This window comes from Cryptomeria japonica, unplaced genomic scaffold (genome assembly GCF_030272615.1).
Source record: "Cryptomeria japonica unplaced genomic scaffold, Sugi_1.0 HiC_scaffold_255, whole genome shotgun sequence".
Classification (NCBI taxonomy): domain Eukaryota; kingdom Viridiplantae; phylum Streptophyta; class Pinopsida; order Cupressales; family Cupressaceae; genus Cryptomeria; species Cryptomeria japonica.
In genome coordinates, this window is record NW_026729077.1 from 31,397 (window position 1) to 40,000 (window position 8,604).

Consider the following 8,604-nt stretch of genomic DNA (forward strand, 5'->3'; position numbering starts at 1 on the left):
AGTCGGAAGTTGTGTCCGATGACCGATTCGATATGTAGGCATACTCGCGAGGTCGGAATTTGGGTCCGATGACCTGCCATGTGCAGGAAGGCGAATGTTGGGACTGTGCGTCGCAAGGTGCGCACCAAGGCGCTGGTGCCGTCGTTGCAGTCGAGTTCGGAAGTTGGGGTCGATGTCCTGGTCAGAGGTGCAAACTACACAGGTGTGGGAATCGGACAAATAGCTTATATAGGGGAGGTGTATGCTTCGATGGGTCGACTCCCCGGGTTGAGCGCACCGCGCCAACCTCAAAGACCCTACAGTATGGATGAAGTCGGAAGTTGGGTCCGATGACCGATTCGATACGTAGGCATATTGGCGAGGTCTGAATTTGTGTCCGATGACCTGCCATGCGCAGGAAGGCGGAATTTGGGTCCGATGACCGAGTTGATGGCGTGCCATGCGCAGAAAGGCGGAATTTGGGTCCGATGACCGAGTTGATGTTGATGGCCCGCCATGCACAGGAAGGCGGAATTTGGGTCCGATGACCGATTTGAAGGCGTGCCATGCGCAGAAAGGCGGAGTTTGGGTCCGATGACCGAGTTGATATTGATGGCCCGCCATGCGCAGGAAGGCGGAATTTGGGTCCGATGACCTGACATACGCATGGAGTCCGACTCGGGGGCCGATGTTCGATTCGATGACTTGCATTGTGGGTAAAGTCGGAAGTTGTGGTCTTTGACCCGATTCGATGACCAGACTTCGGCTGCTTGAGAATCGGACAAATAACTTATATAGGGGAGGTAGTGTTCTCGAGCATCCTCCCCCCGTGCCCGTTTATGTCGATTGATGCTGGTGCTCGACTGGTTGGAGCGCTCGGATGCAAAAATCTTGCACCAGGATTTATCGATTGTGATGGACACGGCAAGTCTCCTGATTGCTATGCAGGAGCTCATCGTGAATCTCTATGCGGCCTTGGTATGGACTCGACCTGCGGAATGGTTCGGCAATGGTAGTCGCTCCAACACGTCCTTGCAATGGCCACAGAGGTGATTCGACTAGAGCTCCAGTCTAGCTTTTGGGTTGCTTGGCGGACTGGTATAGCCGCGATCGAGTTCCGGCCATGAACGTTTTAGATAGCTCTTGGGCTTTCTGGGACGGAAGTCGGAAGTTTGGGCTGTTGTCCGATTTGATGACCATTCTTCGGATGTGTGAGAATCGGACAAATAACTTATATAGGGGACTGTGTTGTCTCACGCAGCCCCCTCCGTGCCCCTCTATCTCGACCGATGTTGGTGCTTGAAAGGGTTGGGATCGCTCGGATTTATAAACGTGCACCACCATTTGTCGAGTGTGAGGGACGCGGCAGGTCTCCTAAATGCTATACGGGCGCTCTCTGAGAATCTCTATCCGGCCTCGACACAGACTAGTCTTGCTGAATGGTTTGGCACTGGTAGTCGATCCAACACGTCGTTGTTGTGGCCGCCTAGGCGATTCGATTCGAGCCCCCGTCTAGCTTTTGGGTTGCTTGGCGGATTTTGCCCTATCCGCAAGTGAGCTCGGTCCCTAAACGTTCGAGAAACCCGATTGCTATGCGCCGACTCTCTTTCTTGCGAGCCTCCATCTAGCTTTTGGGTCTCTACGGAACGGAAGTCGGAATCTGGGACCGTTGTTTGATTCGACGAGGCAGACTACGGTTGTGCGAGAATCGGACAAATAACTTATATAGGGGAGGTGTTGACTGGAGCATTCTCCCCCGTGCCCCTCTAACTCGACCAATGCTGGCGCTCGAACGGTGGTAGCGCTCGGATTTTCGTTGAGCGCCAGCATTGGTCGATTTAGAGGGGCATGCGAGATTCCCGAATGCTATGCGAGGGCTCTAACGGAAATGTCTATTGGTTTCGGTATGGATGCAATTGCGAGTGGTTCGGCAAAGGTAGTCGTTCCGATGCGTCCATGTCGTGGCCAAATCGATAATTCGATTTGAGCCCTCGTATAGCATTTGGGTCTCTCGATGTGATTCCGCATTCCAGTCCCTTTGGGCACTGCTTGAGCCGCATCCCAGGGGGTTCCCTTCCCAATAATCTGCCTCGCAACCCGATTGCTATGCGGTGAGGCTCCTCGGCCGCCTCGGAACTATCTGTGTATCAGACGCATCGCGGGATAAGGGGTTGGCAACGGTAGTCGCCCCAAGCGCGTCCGATGCTTGGACCATTCCGAGGCGGCCCTGAAGCCTCTTCCGTCTAGCCGTTGGGTCCTTCTCGCCGCATCCCTCGCCTCGCACCCCGATTGCTATGCGGTGAGGCTCCTCGGCCGCCTTGGAACTATCTGTGTATCAGACGCATCGCGGGATAAGGGGTTGTCACTGGTAGTCGCCCCAAGCGCGTCCGATGCTTGGACCATTCCGAGGCGGCCCTGAAGCCTCTTCCGTCTAGCCGTTGGGTCCTTCTCGCCGCATCCCTCGACTCGCACCCCGATTGCTATGCGGTGAGGCTCCTCGGCCACCTTGGAACTATCTGTGTATCGGACGCGTCGCGGGATAAGGGGTTGTCACTGGTAGTCGCCCCAAGCGCGTCCGATGCTTGGACCATTCCGAGGCGGCCCTGAAGCCTCTTCCGTCTAGCCGTTGGGTCCTTCTCGCCGCATCCCTCGCCTCGCACCCCGATTGCTATGCGGTGAGGCTCCTCGGCCGCCTTGGAACTATCTGTGTATCGGACGCGTCGCGGGATAAGGGGTTGTCACTGGTAGTCGCCCCAAGCGCGTGCGATGCATGGACCATTCCCAGGCGGCCCTGAAGCCTCTTCCGTCTAGCCGTTGGGTCCTTCTCGCCGCATCCCTCGCCTCGCACCCCGATTGCTATGCGGTGAGGCTCCTCGGCCGCCTTGGAACTATCTGTGTATCGGACGCGTCGCGGGATAAGGGGTTGTCACTGGTAGTCGCCCCAAGCGCGTCCGATGCTTGGACCATTCCGAGGCGGCCCTGAAGCCTCTTCCGTCTAGCCGTTGGGTCCTTCTCGCCGCATCCCTCGCCTCGCACCCCGATTGCTATGCGGTGAGGCTCCTCGGCCGCCTTGGAACTATCTGTGTATCGGACGCGTCGCGGGATAAGGGGTTGTCACTGGTAGTCGCCCCAAGCGCGTCCGATGCTTGGACCATTCCGAGGCGGCCCTGAAGCCTCTTCCGTCTAGCCGTTGGGTCCTTCTCGCCGCATCCCTCGCCTCGCACCCCGATTGCTATGCGGTGAGGCTCCTCGGCCGCCTTGGAACTATCTGTGTATCGGACGCGTCGCGGGATAAGGGGTTGTCACTGGTAGTCGCCCCAAGCGCGTCCGATGCTTGGACCATTCCGAGGCGGCCCTGAAGCCTCTTCCGTCTAGCCGTTGGGTCCTTCTCGCCGCATCCCTCGCCTCGCACCCCGATTGCTATGCGGTGAGGCTCCTCGGCCGCCTTGGAACTATCTGTGTATCGGACGCATCGCGGGATAAGGGGTTGTCACTGGTAGTCGCCCCAAGCGCGTCCGATGCTTGGACCATTCCGAGGCGGCCCTGAAGCCTCTTCCGTCTAGCCGTTGGGTCCTTCTCGCCGCATCCCTCGCCTCGCACCCCGATTGCTATGCGGTGAGGCTCCTCGGCCGCCTTGGAACTATCTGTGTATCGGACGCGTCGCGGGATAAGGGGTTGTCACTGGTAGTCGCCCCAAGCGCGTCCGATGCTTGGACCATTCTGAGGCGGCCCTGAAGCCTCTTCCGTCTAGCCGTTGGGTCCTTCTCGCCGCATCCCTCGCCTCGCACCCCGATTGCTATGCGGTGAGGCTCCTCGGCCGCCTTGGAACTATCTGTGTATCGGACGCGTCGCGGGATAAGGGGTTGTCACTGGTAGTCGCCCCAAGCGCGTCCGATGCTTGGACCATTCCGAGGCAGACCTGAAGCCTCTTCCGTCTAGCCGTTGGGTCCTTCTCGCCGCATCCCTCGCCTCGCACCCCGATTGCTATGCGGTGAGGCTCCTCGGCCGCCTTGGAACTATCTGTGTATCGGACGCGTCGCGGGATAAGGGGTTGTCACTGGTAGTCGCCCCAAGCGCGTCCGATGCTTGGACCATTCCGAGGCGGCCCTGAAGCCTCTTCCGTCTAGCCGTTGGGTCCTTCTTGCCGCATCCCTCGCCTCGCACCCCGATTGCTATGCGGTGAGGCTCCTCGGCCGCCTTGGAACTATCTGTGTATCGGACGCGTCGCGGGATAAGGGGTTGTCACTGGTAGTCGCCCCAAGCGCGTCCGATGCTTGGACCATTCCGAGGCGGCCCTGAAGCCTCTTCCGTCTAGCCGTTGGGTCCTTCTCGCCGCATCCCTCGCCTCGCACCCCGATTGCTATGCGGTGAGGCTCCTCGGCCGCCTTGGAACTATCTGTGTATCGGACGCATCGCGGGATAAGGGGTTGTCACTGGTAGTCGCCCCAAGCGCGTCCGATGCTTGGACCATTCCGAGGCGGCCCTGAAGCCTCTTCCGTCTAGCCGTTGGGTCCTTCTCGCCGCATCCCTCGCCTCGCACCCCGATTGCTATGCGGTGAGGCTCCTCGGCCGCCTTGGAACTATCTGTGTATCGGACGCGTCGCGGGATAAGGGGTTGTCACTGGTAGTCGCCCCAAGCGCGTCCGATGCTTGGACCATTCCGAGGCGGACCTGAAGCCTCTTCCGTCTAGCCGTTGGGTCCTTCTCGCCGCATCCCTCGCCTCGCACCCCGATTGCTATGCGGTGAGGCTCCTCGGCCGCCTTGGAACTATCTGTGTATCGGACGCGTCGCGGGATAAGGGGTTGTCACTGGTAGTCGCCCCAAGCGCGTCCGATGCTTGGACCATTCCGAGGCGGCCCTGAAGCCTCTTCCGTCTAGCCGTTGGGTCCTTCTCGCCGCATCCCTCGCCTCGCACCCCGATTGCTATGCGGTGAGGCTCCTCGGCCGCCTTGGAACTATCTGTGTATCGGACGCGTCGCGGGATAAGGGGTTGTCACTGGTAGTCGCCCCAAGCGCGTCCGATGCTTGGACCATTCCGAGGCGGACCTGAAGCCTCTTCCCTCTAGCCGTTGGGGCTTTCTCGCCGCATCCCTCGCCTCGCACCCCGATTGCTATTCGGTGAGGCTCCTCGGCCGCCTTGGAACTATCTGTGTATCGGACGCATCGCGGGATAAGGGGTTGGCAGTGGTAGTCGCCCCAAGCGCGTCCGATGCTTGGACCATTCCGAGGCGGCCCTGCAGCCTCTTCCGTCTAGCCGTTGGGGCCATCTCGCTGCATCCCCCACCTCGCACCACGATTGCTATGCGGTGAGGCTCCTTGGCCGCCTCGGAACTATCTGTGTATCGGACGCATCGCGGGATAAGGGGTTGTCACTGGTAGTCGCCCCAAGCGCGTCCGATGCTTGGACTATTCCGAGGCGGCCCTGCAGCCTCTTCCGTCTAGCCGTTGGGGCCATCTCGCCGCATCCCCCAGCTCCTCGGCCGCCTCGGAACTATCTGTGTATCGGACGCATCGCGGGATAAGGGGTTGGCAGTGGTAGTCGCCCCAAGCGCGTTCGATGCTTGGACTATTCCGAGGCGGCCCCGCAGCCTCTTCCGTCTACCCTTTGGGGCCATCTCGCCGCATCCCTCGCCTCGCACCCCGATTGCTATGCGGTGAGGCTCCTCGGCCGCCTGGGAACTATCTTCGTATCGGATGCATCGCGGGATAAGGGGTTGTCACTGGTAGTCGCCCCAAGCGCGTCCGATGCTTGGACTATTCCGAGGCGGCCCTGTGGCCTCTTCCGTCTAGCCGTTGGGGCCATCTCGCCGCATCCCTCACCTCGCACCCCCATTGCTATGCGGTGAGGCTCCTCGGCCGCCTTGGAACTGTCTTCGTATCGGAAGCATCGCGGGATAAGGGGTTGTCACTGGTAGTCGCCCCAAGCGCGTCCGATGCTTGGACTATTCCGAGGCGGCCCTGCAGCCTCTTCCGTCTAGCCGTTGGGGCCATCTCGCCGCATCCCCCACCTCGCACCCGGATTGCTATGCGGTGAGGCTTCTCGGCCGCCTTGGAACTATCTTCGTATCGGACGCATCGCGGGATAAGGGGTTGTCACTGGTAGTCGCCCCAAGCGCGTCCGATGCTTGGACTATTCCGACGCGGCCCTGTGGCCTCTTCCGTCTAGCCGTTGGGGCCATCTCGCCGCATCCCCCACCTCGCACCCCGATTGCTATGCGGTGAGGCTCCTCGGCCGCCTTGGAACCATCTTCGTATCGGATGCATCGCGGGATGAGGGGTTGTCACTGGTAGTCGCCCCAAGCGCGTCCGATGCTTGGACCATTCCGAGGCGGCCCTGAAGCCTCTTCCGTCTAGCCGTTGGGGCCTTCCCGCCCCATCCCTCGCCTCGCACCCCCGATTGCTATGCGGTGAGGCTCCTCGGCCGCCTTGGAACCATCTGTGTATCGGACGCATCGCGGGATAAGGGGTTGGCACTGGTAGTCGCCCCAAGCGCGTCCGATGCTTGGAGCATTCCGAGGTGGCCCTGAAGCCTCTTCCGTCTAGCCGTTGGGGCCTTCCCGCCCCATCCCTCGCCTCGCACCCCGATTGATATGCGGTGAGGCTCCTCGGCCGCCTTGGAACTATCTGTGTATCGGACGCATCGCGGGATAAGGGGTTGGCACTGGTAGTCGTCCCAATCGCGTCCGATGCTTGGACCATTCCGAGGCGGCCCTGCAGCCTCTTCCGTTTAGCCGTCGGGGCCTTCCCGCCGCATCCCTCGCCTCGCATCCCGATTCCTATGCGGTGAGTCTTCTCGGCCGCCGCGGAACTATACCTGTTATTGCTACTGCATCCTTCGGCTGGTAACCTCCTCTGCCGCCTTGGAACGTTCTCTTTGTCGGACGCGTCGCGGGATAAGGGGTTGGCACTGGTAGTCGCCCCAAGCGCGCCCGATGCATAGACCGCTCCGAGTTGACCTTGCTTTCAGCCTCTCACATGCATAGACCTCTCTGAGTCGACCCTGCAGCCTCTCACGTTTAGCCTTTGGAATCTCGCCTCACAACATGATTGCTATCCTTGATGCATCCCTTGCCTCGAGCCCTGATTGCTTTCTTGGCTGCATCCCTCCTCTCCTCACAGCCCGGTTGTCATCACTGCTTCATCCGTCGCTTCATGCATTCTGGCTGCTGGGCCCTTCCCACCGCACACCTCGATTGCTATCTCTTCTGCATCACACACCCCGATTGCTATCTCTGCTACATCCCTCGGCTCTCACTTCTGCATCCTTCGCCTCCCACCTCGATTGCTATCAATGCTGCATCCGTAACCTCACACCCCGATTGCTATGCGGGGAGGCTCCTTGGCCGCCTTGGAAATTTCTGTGTGTCGGACGCACCGCGGGATAAGGGGTTGGCACTGGTAGTCGCCCCAAGTGCGCCCGATTCTTAGACCGCTTCGAGGTGACCTCGTAGCCTCTTTCGTCCAGGCTTCCTGCCTTCAACGCCCTTTTTACACCTCGATTGCTATGCGCGGGCTCGTTGGCGTCTATCACCTCTCTGCGAAGAGTGGCACGATGATTGTTGGGGTAAATCGTAGCAGTCCGATCTCTGGCCTTGGGCCATTGTGAGGGCTGATCGATTTCCTGTGCGCATCTCGTGTTCGCCCAGTAACAGACTCGACGACTTGTAATCGGTCTTGTTCCCGATTGTTCCTGGAGGTAGTCTTCGGAACTCTTGGATTTGACCTGTCACTCGAACTGTCCTCTTCCGAGGATGCTTGTGTGTGTGTGCTTGTGCCATTTCCTTGGCGGTATTAACGAGATATTAAAGAGCGGAGTGAGCGCCTCGCCCAGCTATGTTTGGGGCTCTCACTCCCTTACCCGGTGTGCGACCGCTTTGCACGTAGGTTGCGGAGCATCGCGACTCTTTCGATGTTTGGCGGTTGTCTTCCGGTGATGCGTTGGTCCCGAAGTGCACGTTACTAGCATTTCTGCCATTGTTCTCGATCTTTGGCACGTTCCTTCGTTGCAATTGGATATATATCTCCGTTTATACGCGCAGGCTTCTCCCGCCTATTCAGCGCTGTCCCACTCTCAGCACTCTCGTGGTCTCCTTGGCTTCTCTCTCCCGTGAGCGAGCTCTCTTCTCGAGTCTTTTCCATGTCCCATGGAGGTTGCCTTGCGAAATTCGGGCACACAAACGTGACCGGATAAGAGCGGAATTGCCTATGAGGAGAAGCTCACCTTAGGGAGCAGCAATGCCGAGTGTTTCGACAGAGGGTAGAGGGGGCGTTGTTTGGGCGGTTGCACAAAAGAGTGCTACGGTTGCACTGAAGGTTGCTTCTTCGTCTCCGACGAACTCTTCGAGGCAAAAAAGCTTGTATACGGGGTCGAGGTGGGACTGTTCGTGCGAGTTGCGCCACCAAAAGTGCGTAGGGGGCATATACCTGGGAAATGGATGTCTCTGAGTGGCCTTACTCGGTCGCGTGCACGGTGCATTCTCTAACGGCAGGACTGTCGCGAGCATGTGCGGTTCGGATGTTTTCGGGTAAAGGGTTCCGTACGGGATGTTCTTCCCAGGCTCCTGTGAACCGAGACTCTGCATCGTCGTGCTCCGGCTCCCGTGGGTGCTTCATGCCTCGTCGAG